Source organism: Triplophysa rosa, linkage group LG10 (assembly GCF_024868665.1).
Source record: "Triplophysa rosa linkage group LG10, Trosa_1v2, whole genome shotgun sequence".
NCBI lineage: Eukaryota > Metazoa > Chordata > Actinopteri > Cypriniformes > Nemacheilidae > Triplophysa > Triplophysa rosa.
The window spans coordinates 6956978-6974503 of NC_079899.1; the positions used below are offsets into that span (position 1 = coordinate 6956978).

The following is a 17526-nucleotide window of genomic DNA, read 5'->3' on the forward strand; positions in this document are numbered from 1 at the left end:
AAAAGCTTTTGTCAGATATCCCCACAAGATTTTTGCACATTAATAGAGGTAGAGAAAATTCACCTCATGACTTGGCTTGATGTTTGCAAACAAGCAAGTGTGGAAAGATAATATACACTTTGAGTTTTTGAATTTCACAAATAATTTATAAGGTTTTTATTTCACAGTATTTTTATTGACATTAAAAATGGAGTGATAGCAAGAAACATTGGGAAGAAGAGGAGGACTTGAGTGGGATGTTACATAATTTGTATTAAAGCTGGGGTAACCGATTTCCGAATTACCCTTTAGACAACTGAGTCGGGCCGAGTACCAAAACAACCTTGTAGCCAATCAGCAGTAAGGTGCACAGTGCACAGGACGAACATTAGCCGAGCCGAGCGCTGACGAAAGCGAAAGATGGGGGTAGGGGTGTGTTTGTTTTGGTGATTTGAACATCAACAACGGCTAAGAGAAATCAGACACCCCGCCTTTAAGGGTGAGTAGGCTACTAAACTTATGTGTCTGAGGTGTGTGTGCTAACCAAAAGGCAACAGCTCTGACTTCAGCATCAGTTAAGTTTCTACTTTCTGGATGGTCATAAAAATGTCAAGCCCCAGATGGATGTCCTAGAAACAGCTGTGCTTTTACTGCCCCACAAAAGAGTCCTCCATCACGAAACATCAGTCCACTGTGTGAATGTTGGTAAACCTGAAGTCCAAGTAATGTCATAATTTGTGTCAAAGATACTCTTCTCACTGACTGAAGATTGTGGATTGTTTCTTTGTCCTTATATGTAAAGATTTTTCAAAATGTTTATTAGAATTGAATATCAAAAATCGAGCTGTGGAAGACAAACAGAACAACTCGGATAGAATACTGTGTAATATGTTATGTCTGGCTGAGAACTTGTTCTCTATTTTGTCAGAACACATGATAGCAGTTCTATGACGATTCCTGACGCTGAATGTCAGCCATTTCGCCTCAGGGTCAACTGTTATTGAACTATTTATGACCTTTTTTTGCTTATACATTAAAAAAATGGTTGGTTGGTAAATTGTTATCATGTGAACTGCTTGAAAGACTTGTGTACAGTGTGAACAAAACAATAGGCATGAAAAACACAGTACAAAACAAAATATTAGACAAAAGAATACATTTGTAATTAGTTGGAACTACTTTATATAAATGTTTTTCTGTATTTCATATTTTTAATATAGCTTTTTCAGTATTTTCATAAGCAATGAGTGGAGCCCAGGGTTGCCAGATCCACGTTTTTTCAGCTACTTTTGGGCTACTTTTAAACAAGCGGCAACTCTTCGGTTTCTCTCATGAAACCAATGAGATTACATAAACCGACTGACCACTAGAGACTGGCTCTAAAAGGGACTCAATTCCATGGACACCCCATGTTAAGACGCCCAGCTTCACAGCAGAAAATATGTTTATAGCCTGGTACAATGTTTACATGTTTACAGCCTGCGGTGACTGTGTTAGATTTGATTGGCCATTGGGCTGGTTATGTTACTCAGATCTGGTAACCCCGGTCTAGCCAACTCCTTTAATACCCATAAATGTTACCCATCTAAGCACTTTATACATTTTTTTACACCTAGTATTATTTTTATCACCTAGTATTAATTCAAAGTCAAAACTTATTTTTTAGCATCAAATAACACGACCGTTTAGAACTTTTTTTGTAAGCACACACAAAATAACTAAAAAATAACGATGCAAAATACAGTCAAACATGTAAATTCGTATAAATTGTCATGTGGGACAAAAAATATATTTTTTTCATAGGATCTAGTGTAACTGGACTCATAATGTGCTATCTTGTACTTTTAACGTATCTTAATTCTACATTAGTAACCAGTGTCTCAGATGGCATCTACTTCTTTTTGCATGATGCTTTAAGATCAGAAAGTAACACTGGTGCCCCGCTCACCTGCCCTTGCACGGGTGCCTCTGTGCTGATCTGGGTTGGCATTAGCATTATACTGCCCGGAGCAGTTACGTGAGACGAGACAGGACTAAACCCTAACACTGTTTCGTGTCCCTGCAAATCAGTTTGAATCTGTATTGGCTGATTTGGAGCTACAGGAGCTCCATTGATCAAGTACATCGCCTGCTGTCCCCTACTTAGAGTGGCCTGTGCAATATTTGTTCCTTGGAGTATCAAACCTTCTGTCCCAGGGTGGTTATTGATCACATATAGTGACAAGAACCCTGTTTGGTATCTGCTGCTCCACTAGATAGTACAGAGGCTCCTGGTGTACAAAAATGGTCTGACTTGTTTTGGCCATTGGGAGGGTGGCTGACTTGTTGACCGTCTCCTCAACTTTGGTAATGGAGGTTTGTTGTACCTGTTCTGGAGGTGGGATGGTTTTGGTAACCTGAAGAGTGCCACGGGCAACAGAGCTCTTGCTTTTGAAGCCGGTTCCTATAGATTTGACTACTTGGTCGGTTTTTGGAGGTGGTAAACAAGGCTTTAGAGGACTGCATATCTCTGCTAGTGTAAGGAACTTTGAACCCAGGTTGTTGAGGAACTCCAGGTCATCGTCAGAATCGGGGAGGCTGCATGCACCAATAGAGCCAGCAGGGGAGCCTTCACCCTCATAGTCATACACCAAAAAAACGTCCTTTAGAGGAGGGTTCTCAGCGCTACAGCTTGCTTTCTGTGATGAAGAAGAAGAAATTGTAAGTTGCTTAATGTCACACTGATGATTAACATGTCTGAATGTTGAGTGGATAAGATGCCATGTATAAGATTTTGAGAAGCATGGTTACTTTCCTACCTGAGAGTAGTATTCACACAGGAATTCATCTCCAAGTGCCATATCTTCATAAATGTCACGCTGTTCATGTCTCAGTGATGTCGAGTAGAGTGCACTGTTGCGCTGACTGTTTGTAAGCGTTTTTTGGCGGTACAAAAATCTGCTATCAATATCTGTAAACCCTCCGTTAATTTCCTGGTGGCGTGTTGTGTTTTCATTAGCAACACTTGCATGAAGAGGCACTGAGGATACGTTGGTGGACATCTTGGTCTCTTGAAATAGGTGGTTTTGATCTATTATGGCAACGGGGCTGCTGAGAAGTGGAACCTCCTACGGTGACATCACAAACAAAATCAAGTCCACATAGAAAAAGACAAAGTGCTTTTATGAAACATTTGAAAAATCTAATTTGGGGTTTTAATTTATCATGTGAGCAAATTATTTTCAAACTGCATGTAGCTGCATATAGTTACCTTTACAAAAACAAAAATAAAGTTTATTTAAGCACGTTATTAGTATGCGGTACTTCTTTAAACATAAGAATAAGAAATTTGTGTTTATACATGTATAAGTAAACTTATAAGTATGATGTTAAGTTCACTTACAAAGTAAAACTAAAACTTATAACTAAAACATAAAACTGCTAATCTAGTATTTTACTGTATTCTTCAAGGTGTACTTTCGTAATGTGTTACAAAACGTTGAACTTGTAAACCAGTATGCCTTTAGGTTTTCTATAAATAAACTCGTTGTGTACTTAATGTTTAACTTAAAGGAAAAGTCAAAATTGTGTTGTTTTTTACTCACCCACATGACGTTCAACATGTTTTAAGACCTCCCGGCGTCTTCGGAACACAAATAAAGACATTTAGGTGACGTCCGAGAGATTTTCAGGCCTCCTCATAAGACATCACGGTTATAGTTTTTGTCAAGGTCCAGAAAAGTACTAAAGACATCGTTAAATTGGTCCATCCGTTCATAGTTGCTCAATTGAATTTTTTTGAAGCGACGAGAATACTTTTTGCGAAAAACAAACCAAAATAATCGATATCTTCTCCTCTGTCTTGTCAGTCTATGGTGCGCGTTCATGAGAGCACTTCGACGCATGCGCATTCGGTGGGGGCAGATGCCGGCGTTCTGACTAACAACTCGGAAACGCAACTCTGTGTTTACAAGACGCACGATGTATATAAGCTGATCTTCTCAAAATGTCTGATGATTCCGATATTGAGGAAGACTTGCACTTTTTTGCCCAACCGTACAAACCGAATGCGCATGCGTCGAAGTGCTCTCGTGAACGCGCACTATAGACTGACAAGACCGAGGAGAAGATATTGATTAAAGTCGTTTTTTTTTTTTTAATGATGTCTTTATTAGTTTTTTTCTGGACTTTGACAACAACTATAACCATGATGTCTATGAGGAGGCCTGGAAATCTCTCGGATGTCATCTAAAATATCTATATTTGAGTTCCGAAAATGACGGGAGGTCTTAAAACACGTTGAACGTCATGTCGGTAAGTAAAAAATAACACCATTTTGATTTTGAGATGAATTAGTCCCAATTAGTATCAAAATACTACACTACTACTAGTAGTACATTGATATTAGTATACTTTTCTTAAGTAGCTATACTAATAAAATGCACTTATGCTTATGTTTGTAGGGGTAAATACAACTATTTGTTTGCTGAATTTAACTGAAACAAATTAGAGTATATGCTTTTATGTAAAGTTTTAAAATCAAGTTTATCTAGATAGAATTTATGTGACACTTGTTTTTACCTTGTCCTCCCCTATGCCTTCAGTGTGATATGAGATGAGATATTCTTTAGCCTCAAAGGGCAATTCTGTGAATTCACTCACTGACCCACACTGGCAGAAGATAAGGAGCAAGGGAACCACTGAATATACAAGAGACAGAAGAGTTTGTTTTAAGCGTGTTAAACATATACAGTCAGAATAAATCCTGTAAAATCACTTGACGAGTACAGCTATCTGTCCTGTGTGACACAGAGGTACTGCAGGTGGGATGCGACGGTTCCCCTAAACCCCAACCTTTCCCTGTTGAAATAAACAGAATATGCTGGGTTAGGTATGTTTTGGTGCTGGTTTGATCATCTTAAACCAGCAATGGACCAGCTAAGGACCAGCACATGACCAGCTAAGGACAAGCTTAAACCAGCACATGACCAGCTTAAACCAGCACAAACCATCAAACCAGCATCAAAACATACCAAACCAGCATATGCTGTTTTTTTTACAGGGTTGTAACTCAATCGCGAATGCACTGAGGAACGCGATTGCAAATTGACAGAGGGCCAGTGGCGATGCTAAGCTCTTTTTAGATGGGCTTTAGGAAATCAGAGAATTTCCTTAATTTCCATGGAAATCAGAGTTCAAGGCATTGGTCTCAAATCATCTTTTTTGTCTGTCATGATTCATTTGTCTATGAAACATACCATGCAGTTTGGGAGCAGCCAAGCAGACTCATTGTAGGTCCTGCGCAGTGCAATTTTAAGCTGACAAAATACAACTACCTCTACATCATCTTACGAAACAGGTAGATCATATACGTATGTTTGTCTTTCAGACTGTAATTTTGGAATAAGCGCAAGTCTCTCTCTCTCTCCCGATGAGTTCAGAGTGTGCGTAAAGGTTGTTGGAGTGTTGTGTTGTGTAAATAAAGTGCCTTTTCATATATTTCTGAACTTGGACGGCTGTTTAAAGCTGTTGACAGTTATTAAAGATGTAAAGCGCTATTTTCAACAGGCAATATACAGTATATATATATCAACTATATATAACATATTTTACACAATTTTTAACTATCCTCAACGTACAGTATGGGGGGGCACCAGTTCTTTAAACGGGTTCACAGGGGGGCGTGACCATGAAAAGGTTGATAACCACTGCACTGGCATATAGCATATACTAGCATTAGCTTTAAAGCTAAAATACTAACACACACAGAAGTCTAATGTTCATGTTAATGAGTTCATGTTTTTTTTTTTAAATAGAGATCACAAGCCTTATGAATGTGCATGCATGTGTTACTTTGTGTTTAACTCACGCAGGAGTAAACATGCACCGATCAGAAACAATCCAATTGCTGGTGCTCCTATTCTGAATGAAGAGCCATGCTGTGATGCTGACTTTGGCGCACAGGCGCCTCCTTTCTCACAACTGCACACTTCTACCTCAAACATTTGATGGTCTTCACAGGCAAGACCCTTAGCATCAGAGATCTTCATTGACAGTTGATAGATGCCTGGCCACAGAGTCTCCAGAGTTTGAAACCTCACTGATGTCTCTAAATAAGAGAAAGAGAGAAAACTGGGGTTGGTTGACCAGCAATAATAAAAACTGCGTAGTATATATTATTTGCATGCCAAGTAGTAGTTACACTAGATACATTTTCTCAAGAAAAAGTGAGTGATGATTGCCATGGCAAAACTCAGCACTGGGCAGTCACTAGGGGATGACACTTTAAGCCATGAAACCATTTCTAAATGGTTGTTAAAGTTCTTTGTTTGGTTGCTAGGGAGTGGCTTGGCAGCTGCCACTTGATGATGCTCCATGCCACGAGTGAAACGAGCCAACCCCCATCTCTCTGCAATGTTCTGAAGCAGAGATAGGCCTATAGGTCTTGCTAAACAGTTGCTAAGGTAGTCTTTTTGGTTGCTATGGGCATGGCTTGGCAGCTGCCAATTAGTGATGCTCCAAGCCAAGAGTGAAACGAACCAACCTCCATATCTCTACAATGTTTTGATGAAGAGATATAGGTCTTTTTAAACAGTTGCTAAGATAATCTGTTTAGTTGCTATGGACGTTTCTTGGCAGCTGCCAATTGGTGATGCTCCGAGCCACAAGTGAAATGAACCAACCCCGTGTTTTCAAAGATTTTTCACCCGCCCTATGAACATTGTACGCCCAATCGCTTATAATAGTCATAGCACACCTCTCCTCAATAAGCAGTTCGATTTGAGCCCTCATTTATGGGCCTATGACAAACGGTGCGAAATGAGTTATACACCGAAGTTTTGTCCAGAACAAGAAGGAGCTGGCAGGATAGTAATAACGATGCTTTGCTTCGCAAGCACCACAATTATTAGATAACATATGTTATTAGCAAATGAAATGATTTTCTGATTTCTGCCATTGGTCAGAAAACAGATAGTCCTGTCATGAAACAGGTGGAAGAACCCAATTGCAGGCAGCGTTCAGGGGTAACAAAAAAGGTATTTAATACAAGAAACACAAAACAAAGACCCACGATGGGGTATAACAGCACAACAGGATAATAACAGGACGTAGACTAACTAACACTAAACTGAGATAAACAACACTAGACATAAACTAAACTGGACACTTACTAGACTGACAGGACCTTCAACAACAGGAACAGGTAAACAGGTAATCACACTCAGGGTACGAGCCACAATGAAGCACAGAGAGTAACACTCTCAAACAAACACAATGACTGAGCACAGGACAATGGAACAAGAGGACTATATAAAGGGTATAAAATCAAGAAGGGACAGGTGCGGGGCATGAACTAATTAACAAGCAATAACAAGACGAAAGGGCGGGAACAGAGACAAGACCTGGAGAGAGAGAGTATGGCGGACCAAAACTGTCTCTCTCCACATGAAACAAGGGATCCTGCCAAGATTCTGGATGCCGGCTGGATCACCGGCTGGGACGCCGGCAGCACCGGCCTGGACGATCCTCCATGACGCTTCTCCCTCCCCCTCCGGTCAATCGGGCCCGTGGCCGACTTAGCCAGGCCCGTGGAGGACAGAGGGAGTTCTGGGTCGGAGGAGTCCACAGACGTCGTCCCCGAATCTCTCCTCCCCCACCTGCCATGGGCACCGTCAGGAGGAACGGGGACCGTGGAGCTCAAGCCAGAGTCCCCCTGGGTAGCGGTAGCCAGGACGAAGCCCTCCGGGGCGATCGTCCACGCGGTGGAAGTTCCGAGTGGGACCTCACCCCTGGGATTGTCCCGGTTGGCCACGTACCTGACCATGTCCGCAAACCCAAGGGGAGCCAGCAGCCTCGTCTTCCGACGGGGTGAGGCGCTAAGTGAGGCAACAGTTGAAAATCGTTTTCAACTCCGCCTCGCCAAACTCGGTCATCTCCGCCAGCGCTGAGAATGCCCTGGCAAACTCCTGGTTCCCGTAATTCTCCTGACGGAACCCTAGCAGCAAGTGGGCTTGGCGAGAACGTGGGGACGACGCTGTGTCATCCATGGTTGCTGCCTGCTGGGTTCTGTTAATGGGCTCAGTCATTCTGTCAAGAAACAGGTGGAAGAACCCAATTGCAGGCAGCGTTCAGGGGTAACAAAAAAGGTATTTATTACAAGAAACACAAAACAAAGACCCACGATGGGGTATAACAGCACAACAGGATAATAACAGGACGTAGACTAACTAACACTAAACTGAGATAAACAACACTAGACATAAACTAAACTGGACACTTACTAGACTGACAGGATCTTCAACAACAGGAACAGGTAAACAGGTAATCACACTCAGGGTACGCGCCACGATGAAGCACAGAGATTAACACTCTCAAACAAACACAATGACTGAGCACAGGACAATGGAACAAGAGGACTATATAAAGGGGATAAAATCAAGAAGGGACAGGTGCGGGGCATGAATTAATTAACAAGCAATAACGAGACGAAAGGGCGGGAACAGAGACGAGACCTGGAGAGAGAGAGTATGGCGGACCAAAATTGTCTCTCTCCACATGAAACAAGGGATCCTGCCAAGATTCTGCCACAAGACCAAGAAATACATGACATGATGAGGCAGAATCATGACAAGTCCTGCCTCGCAGTAGTGTTACTGTGTTGGGCTGTAAGAATGCTTCGAAAAATCCAGCAATGTTTTAATATTTCTTTTGAAATATTCTTAACAAGTGAGGGTGGAAGAGTTATACATCTCTATAATTTCTACCATTAAAGTTCACTAGATCCATTGCATGACAGCAATGGCATTTATGACATAAATTAATATTTTATAAGTTCCAAAGTCATCTTTACCATTTATAGGCACCATCTCCCATTTCCCTATACTCTTCTCTTCTACCAGAATGAACTCATAAGGTGCACCATTAGGATCAGCATCCTCATCGAAAGCAGTCACATCCACCACCTTGTTGTTATCACAAACTTGTTGATAGGTGCTGGTCAGTGTGGGACAGTGATCATTAGTGTCCTCCACCTTTAAAGCTATTGTCCCTGTAGCAGTCTTAGCTGGCACATCTATAAATGCAGAGGAAAAGATTATAAATTTAACAACAAAAACTTCCATGGCATTTTGTATTTAATTCTTGGTGTCTGTTTTATCTTAAGCATTTTCTACACCTTAAAGTAAAATATCATCATGAAGCAGTGAGTAACTTGAGAAGTTTTATGACTGAAATGTTCTTGCCTTGAGTCATGCAGATAATCTTTGCAATGTATGTGCCATTGACCAGAAACTTGGACTCTCGATCGGGAACTTTAGTCAGCGTAATCTCAGCTGTTTCCTCATCAATGCTTAACCAATTATCAGGGTCATGGCCTTTAGCATACCTGAAAGTTACACTCGTGATTAAAAAATGACTTAAAAATGATTCATTGGAGATTTCTAAAGGTAGGTTTCTATAGAAAGTATTTACAATAAAATCTAGGTTCACCAAAAATTGAAAACCAAAAAACCAAAAACATCCATTTTGAATGTTTACTAAAGAATTAAAATATATATATATATATATACAGTATATATATATAACAAATATGAAATATTGAAAATATGAAATAAAATAAAATAAAATAAAATAAACAATAAAATGCAATAAAACAGAAAAATAAGAATAAAACTAAACTAAAATATAAAAATACAATTAAATAAAATATGCAATTATTGTATTTTAAGCATTAGACATTTATATGTTCCTTTTTTGCAAGATGAACATATTTTTACCCATAACACTAACTCCTACAAACATTTGCTGAGTACCAAAAATGGAAATGGGAGGGGGGAGGAAGAAACAGGGTGACGGAGTCCAGGGAGTGAATTTAAGGGGGGGGCGAGTGCCACCTCAAAATGTAGAAAATGTTTTACTTTTATCCATGATATAGCCTCCAAACTCTATACACATTTCGTACATACATAGTGTCATTTTCTGCATCTATGGTTTAAAAATATAAAAATGTCCCCAACTAGAGTCCCCCCAGTGAACCTTGGCCCTTTTTATCCAACGATGTGTTGAAACAACCCAGGATTATTAGATTGTAATCCTTAACACTCTTAATATCCTTGGAAAACTTAGAACTTCTCTGGGTATCAGCACGCACCTCACATTTTCAGCAGGCTCTCCTGTGTCACCATCCAAAGCGGCATACGTTCCTAGCACTTTTGGAATATCTTCATTTTCTGGATCCTCTGATACAGGGAAGTCTTTTACAGCAGGTGAGAAGACAGGGCCATCGGGTATATTGTTGACAGCGATCTTCACTGGATAACCTTTCCCACCTGGCTTTGGTCTGGGTTTGCCAGAAGGTTTGGAGGCAGGTTTTGATCCAGGATTAATGCCTGACTGGTCATCGGGTGCAGAGCCAGGCTTGGTCGCAGGTTTAGTTCCAGGTTTAAGCCCAATACCACCACCTGCATCCGCTCCACCACCTGCATCCGCTCCACCACCTGCATCCACTCCAGCACCCAAACCCACTCCAGCACCCAAATCCACTCCGACATCCAGATCCACCCCAGCATCCAAATCTATGTCAGCATCCACTCCAAACCCTACACCTAATCCAAGCCCTAACCCTACCCCTGCTCCCACCCCACCTCCTGCCCCTATGCCTCCTCCAGCCCCTACCCCATCTTTATCCAGATTAACATCTAACTCTAAAGCACTACCATTTATAAAAGGCGCTACATTAGATATAACCAAATTAAGGTCCAATTCTTTTACCTTTTCAAAATCGATAGGCTTCAGGTAATACATGGTTGGGAAAAAGAAGTAAAAAAATACAATCATAATCACATAATATACAGTATATTTTTATATTATTGTAATTCATAATACACAACACAATATAATTTGCAAGACAACAAAAGTTACAATAACATTTAAAAAGTTCTAACGTCATTTACCTTAATGAGTTTGAGAATTCCCTCATTTGTTTTGGGGTCAGTTTCGATTGAGAAAATATTGTCTTCATTTCCTTTTATAATATCAAAAACTGCCTGCCAGTTATCAGTCTGCACCAAATCCTTATCGAGGGCTTTTATTCTCATGACGACCACGTCAACCACACCCTCATCAACTCTGCCTGAATACTGATAGGCAAAATATACCAATTACATTCACACATTTGGCTGACTTACAGTGTATTTTGTACTTACAGTACAGTGTGGTTCAGAAAATAATTTTTTCTCCTTACCTCTTCTTTCTCAAGAGTGGGAACGTTGTCATTTATGTCCAAAACCTGAACTTTAAATGTTCCGGTTCCTGTGTTGCCAGATGGCAGGCCATTCATATCAACTCCTTGAACTATTAATGTATAGCTGTCGTGTCTCTGTGAGAGATCATTTCAATGCTTAGTTTTACATGAAGTGATTTGTGATATTGTTAATGTTAAGCACTGTTACCTCTCGATCCAGGGTTCTTTCCTTCACATAGACTTTCCCAGTGTCTTTGTCAATGGAGAACATGGGACCAGGTTCCATTGGGGTTTGTTTTACAATACTGTACGCTATTTTAGAATTGATAGTGTCTGGCTCATCTGCGTCAAAAGCTTTAATTCGCATCACATGTGTACCTGTTGTTTCATAAGAAACATGTAGTTAAATGTTGACAGAAGAATGTATTTTATTGATGTATGACAATAGTGGGTGCACAGAGACATGATAGCCTAATGGGAAACATGGCGTAAAGCCTCAAGAGGATCAGTTTACAATTCATGCATTGCCTAAAACCACATTTTCTTGTTCTCTATTCACTATGTAGCACGTGTCAGACTTCATGAGCAAAAAAAGTTAAAAAATGACAGTATTTAAATGCAGCCAATATGGGAAAATATTCAAATTATGTAGACGTATCATACAAGACCACTTAAATACAATAGGCCTTTTTATGAAAAAAATAGATGATTTTCACATAAATTCATTCTGCTTCTGTTTCATTAAAGGGACAGTTCACACAAAAATGAAAATCTGTCATGAATTACTCCCCCTCTAGTTGTTTCAAACCTGTATAAATTCTGTTGAACACAAAGAAAGATATTTGGAAGAATGTGAGCAACCGACAGTTCTGAGGCACCATTGACTACCATAGTAGGAAAAAATATTGCATAATTATTTGTTCAGTTGAACACAAAAGAAGATATTTTGAGGAATTCAGGAAAGCAAACAGTTCTGGGGCACTTTTGACTACCATCATAATTTTGCCTACTATGGTAGTCAATGGTGACTCAGAACTGTCGGCTGCCAACATTCTTCCAAATATCTTTCTTTGTGTTCAACTGAACAAAAACATTAATACAGGTTTGGAACAACTAGAGGGTAAGTAATTCATGACAGAATTTTCATTTTTGGGTGAACTATGCCTTTAACACATCAACCTTATGTCTGGACCACAGAGATTGCTTTCCTTCAAAACAGGAGGTGTTTATAATGCAGTGGCTTGCTGACAGAAAAATGATGTGGAGGTGAATTAGCCCTGGAGTCCGAGAGTCTAAAATGTGCATTTTTCTGTGTTGATGTATTTCTGTGTTGGGTGGAACATGTTGAAGAGCTCATTTCTTTTTTCAGTTTAGGCAGTAGGCTTTATTTATGTCACAGCCACTGCCACAAACCATGATTTACTTGCAAGTCTGTGGTAATAGGGAGACGCCCATACTATGTAAGAAAGCATTTGATTGGACACAGATTTATGTGTAATGCAGGGTGAATCCTCAACATTCTTTGTCATTTTTAGAAGAGAAAGATTGTAAATGTAAAACGTGTATTTTGTCAACATTTTGGAAAACATTGTCTTTTTTAGAAAACACAGATGTTCACATATTGTACCAACAGACACTGTTATACAAGATTGAATTGAATTTAACTCACTCACCAATCTTGCTGCTTTCTTTTACAGATCCAGTTTGTAATTTGAATGTTGGTGGATTATCATTCTGATCCTCGACTTTAATCTTCAACTCAATTTTTTCCTCGGCTATTGTTCCATTGCGAAATGTTGCTGAGCCAGTCAGCTACAGATGACAACATGGTGGTATCAAGTTTTTACACGTGTAAGTTTTTATCAAAATATAAATCATGCCCTCCGAATAAACTATTTTGTGTTAAAACCAGCAGGTGCAAAAACAAAGAAAAGTACTGCCAATAAAAAGTCAATTATTTCAAAAATGTTTCTCATATACATTTAGTAACTTATATGACATTACAACATTACGACCCACATCTGCATGTATTTCTTGAGCATGTAAGGATAAAACTTACATTGTATAAAGATGTTTTCTCTCTGTCTAGCAAGCCGGTAAGCCTAACAAAGCCATTCTCAGGATTGATAATAAATAAATTATAGGGTGGCTTGTCAGCACCATGTCCTGTTAGTTTGTATTCCACCTGCTGCCCATGAAGATCTTTGTCAGACCGGATCTAGATAAAAGCAAGACAATGCTGAGAATACCTTGTTTTGTGGATCCTATATCACGATTTTTCCAGTGAGCATTTTGGAACATAATAATTAAAGGAACAGTTCACCCAAAAACAAAATTCTGTCTTCATTTAGTCACCCTCAAGTTGTTCCAAAACTGTATAGATTTATTTTTGATGAACACAGAAAAAGATATTTGGAAGAATGCTTGTGATAAAGCAGTTCTTGGCCACCATTGACTACCATAGTAGGAAAAATGGCTTTTTGTAGTTCTTTGTTCTATCGAACACAAAAGAAGACTGTTTGGAGAATGTAGGAAAGCAAACAGTTCTGGGGCATTTGTGATTACCATTGTAATTTTTCCTACTATGGTAGAGGCCAAGAACTGTTTGGTTACAAGCATTCTTGCAAATATCTTTCACCTTTTTCATCGGAACAAAAACAAATGTAACTTTTATTTTTGGGTGAACTAAAATTATGTTTTCTAGTTTCTCTCAGACTTTTTAACATCACTGCACACTATGCATGTCAACTTGTGAAACTATGGAAATGTGAAGCTTTAACAACCAGTAGATCCTGTTCTCATCAAGTTTTTAAGATCGAACAAGGAGAATATTTACATAGTACCACCCTGTACAAGAATGTGCAAAATATGTCTTTGTGTTATGTACAGTTTTGTGCCTTTTTGCATTTGCATAAAAAAAAAAAAAAAATTAATGAACAAGAACTTACTTTTGCCACAAACACCTCTTTTCTGTAGTCAACATTCTCAAAGAGTCTTGTTGGTGGAAGAATCCACTCACGTCTCCTTCGATTAGATCTGGTTCTTGATGCCTAAAGGATTAAAAAAAAATTGTTTACTTAGTTTACTTTACATGTTCAAAATATGTCTAGACATAATGTTATTTCTATATGCAATTTTATCATGAATATAAAAAACAAGCTTTAAAAATCTAAAATCTTATAAAAGATGTAACCACCTGTGGAACAAATATTATTTATATTCATTAACATTTTTATTACAGTTTAGTCATGTCAACGCTATATACACTGTCAACTATTTATGGTTGGCAGCTGTTTATAGTAGAAAGTTCCAAATGTCCTTTTTCCAGTGTGGACATACTAGTTTTCTGCATTTTAATGCTTTTGTGAGTTATTTATGATCTGTCGTGACAGCAAAGCAGACTTGTCACGCATAGTGAAATGTACACAGGATGCATGTACCAAATGTACCAAACAGGATAATATCTCCAAAACAAAATTGCTCATATTATTAACTTGATCAGGCTCATGAATAAATGTAATATTTATTTTAAAATCTACATTCATTTTTAAATTTCATTTGCAATTACTAGATTACTAGTTTTATTAGTAATGTTTAAATTACATTAATTATTTGCATATTTAGTATTCTGTAAAATGATTGTTTGCCAGCGACTTACTACTGTTAAGTTTACATAGTTTACATAGTACAGAGTTTTTTGTAAGAAGCTGCTAGCACAGAGCACAGGTTTGAACTTGAGATGATGCTGCCCACAGGCATTTCTCAATTAAAATAGTATGTCTGCCTTTAAATGGTTAAAATACCATTAGGCCTTATTAATTTATCTTTGAATATATTTCTTTAATGTTGATTTGGTTTTTCATTCATTGAACGTTCAGAAATAGTTCAAACATAATAAGATATCTTTAAAAAAGAATCAAAGCAATTGTATGTATCAATTTTAATTTATAGCGCTGACACATAAAAGTCCTGGAAAAGGTCAAAGGGTTTTATGTAATAAGCAGTAAGCATAGACAAACACAAAAAAGCAAGTCTATACAGTAAGAACATTGTATAATACATTAATAATGCATTCAGTTCTAATCATGTTCGTGCTACACCAAATATGCATGAAAAACTGTCAGTATTTCTGTAAAAACACCAGATTCTGTGACTTACCACAATCCTGCAAAGCAGCAGGATCAGACATATTCTTGCAATCCAAACCGGAGACATGTATGAGACCTCAACGGCTGAATTAGGTCTTCGCTTATATTCTGTCCTTCTCTCTTTCTTGTGACCTGTCGATCAGAGCTGTGTCCTTGTGGAGGTTGGAAATGGGGGCTAGTGTTCACTGATCACTGTTTTGGGTGGAGCATGTGAAACAGCACTTTGGTGCACACCCAGGTAGAGGAGCCCCCTACCACCAGTGTTGCCAGATTGGGCGGGTTCTTTTGAACAAGCGGAGAAAAATGCATTGGGCGGTTGGACAAAATTTGGGCTGCTTATGAAATTAAAAAGCAGCTTGCCTTTTCTTTGCTTTTATTTAGTCAAGTTATTTCAGAACGTTCGAAAATAATGTGTAGTGATTGCAGTAATCAACACATTATTCCTCAACACAGCCCTATTGGTTCAGTTTAACCAGTCTGGGATAGGGAGACCTGTCAATCAATCTACCGTTGAGATGTGATGACTCGTGAGTGACGGGAGTTTTGGCGCGAAAAAGGACCCAATTTTGTATATTGAAGCGATCGCAATGCCAAAGTGGCCCAAATATATATGTTGCAGTCGCACGGTAGGGAGCAACTCAAATCTCATAATGTGGTTAAACATGTGGTGACAGAAGACTCCTTGTAAATAACTGTAACTGAATTCAGAGAACAGTTGAATGATTTAATAAAAACCAAACTGAATATGGGATTATACTACTTCTGTTCATCATCAGCACACCTTTCAACTGTACAGACTGTAAATTACTCTGGCAAACTCGTCCTTGACAGCTGCTGGACTTGCTAAATTTCGCCTTATATGTTCTGCAATACATACTTCACGAAAGACGTAACTTACTGTAGTTCTGTCAGATGTTAAGGCAAATCTCAAAGGTAAGCGCATTATTGTTGCTGCTGTTCTTTTTTAGTATGTATCAATGAATTGCAAATTTGTTGGCTGCCGTGTTGTGTGAATGAAGTTGATGAACGAGTGTAAAAATGTCAGTTTACGTTGCTTTCCGATGAATTATAGTGGGCACTTTTGCATAAAAATGTGCATAGTGATGCTGCATGTGTTTTTTGAGGGTTAAAGTAATTGGTTAATTTCTTGATTGTCACTTTGAAGTGATCCGTTTGATTGGTTTTCCTGTTTTTTATTATATTTTGTCATCTTGTCATACTTTGTTTTGAGGAGATAAGATGGTCATTATCATCGTTGATTGACATTGCAATACATTTCTATCACATTATTTTGGCAGTTAAAATTTGGGCTGGTTTTTGTTGGAGTGGGCGGGTTTTAGTGAGCCTTTGGGCTGGAAATTGTCCACCCAATCTGGCAACACTGCCTACCACTCTCTCTCTGTCTTTCTGCAAGCCCAATAGATTTAAACCAAACTCAAGGCATAGTCAATGGGTTTAGGGTTTTGTAAATAAAAATTAGAGATTGTAAATAAATGTATGAGTATTACGGAAAAAAAGGTTGAATATAGCCTACCGGTGACCAATTTTTTCTTGAGAGTTAAGTCATGCCTAAAACGCTTTATTGCATTATACAGTATAACAAAATATCAAACCAAGAGAGAATTGCTAAATATTAAATGATAAGGGTGAAATGTTTGTTGTGCTTGAGTTGAAAATGTGCGCTAAAAATCTATAATTCATTTGGATATTTTTTTGCAATGACATCAATCCTTGTGGTGTTGCATAAATGTCCAAATTCAAAAGGGCCACCATATTTTTTTCACAGCTTGCCAACACTTAAAGAGCTTCATCTTTAAGATACTGGCAAACTTCTTAATCAGGATGCGTTTAAAGAGAATACACTTAAGGAGAACGACGGGTACACAGTAAACCAGAATCTTTAGATAAATATATCACATTTATTGAAACATTGTTTAGATAATTAGCAAACTATAAGATATATGCATCAAGTTCAACCCCCAACAGCTTTGTATGACTTCACCAGGACAAATGGCAAATTCAGTTATGATTCACGGCACAACACTACACTGTAGTGGTTACTCAAAGCACTGCAACCCCCACATTTCCCCATAGGAGTTGTGAGCACACAATTTCAATTCACACAGTGATATAAGTTGCCTTGCTCCACGCTCCGTACATTCAACATAGGATCATTGT

The 17526-nt window shown here is 38.7% G+C and overlaps 1 pseudogene; it reads right to left on the reverse strand.

Moving 5' to 3' along the window:
• Window positions 1–1498: 1498 nt before the first annotated feature.
• Window positions 1499–15541, reverse strand: LOC130560423 (desmoglein-2.1-like; annotated as a pseudogene).
• Window positions 15542–17526: the final 1985 nt, after the last annotated feature.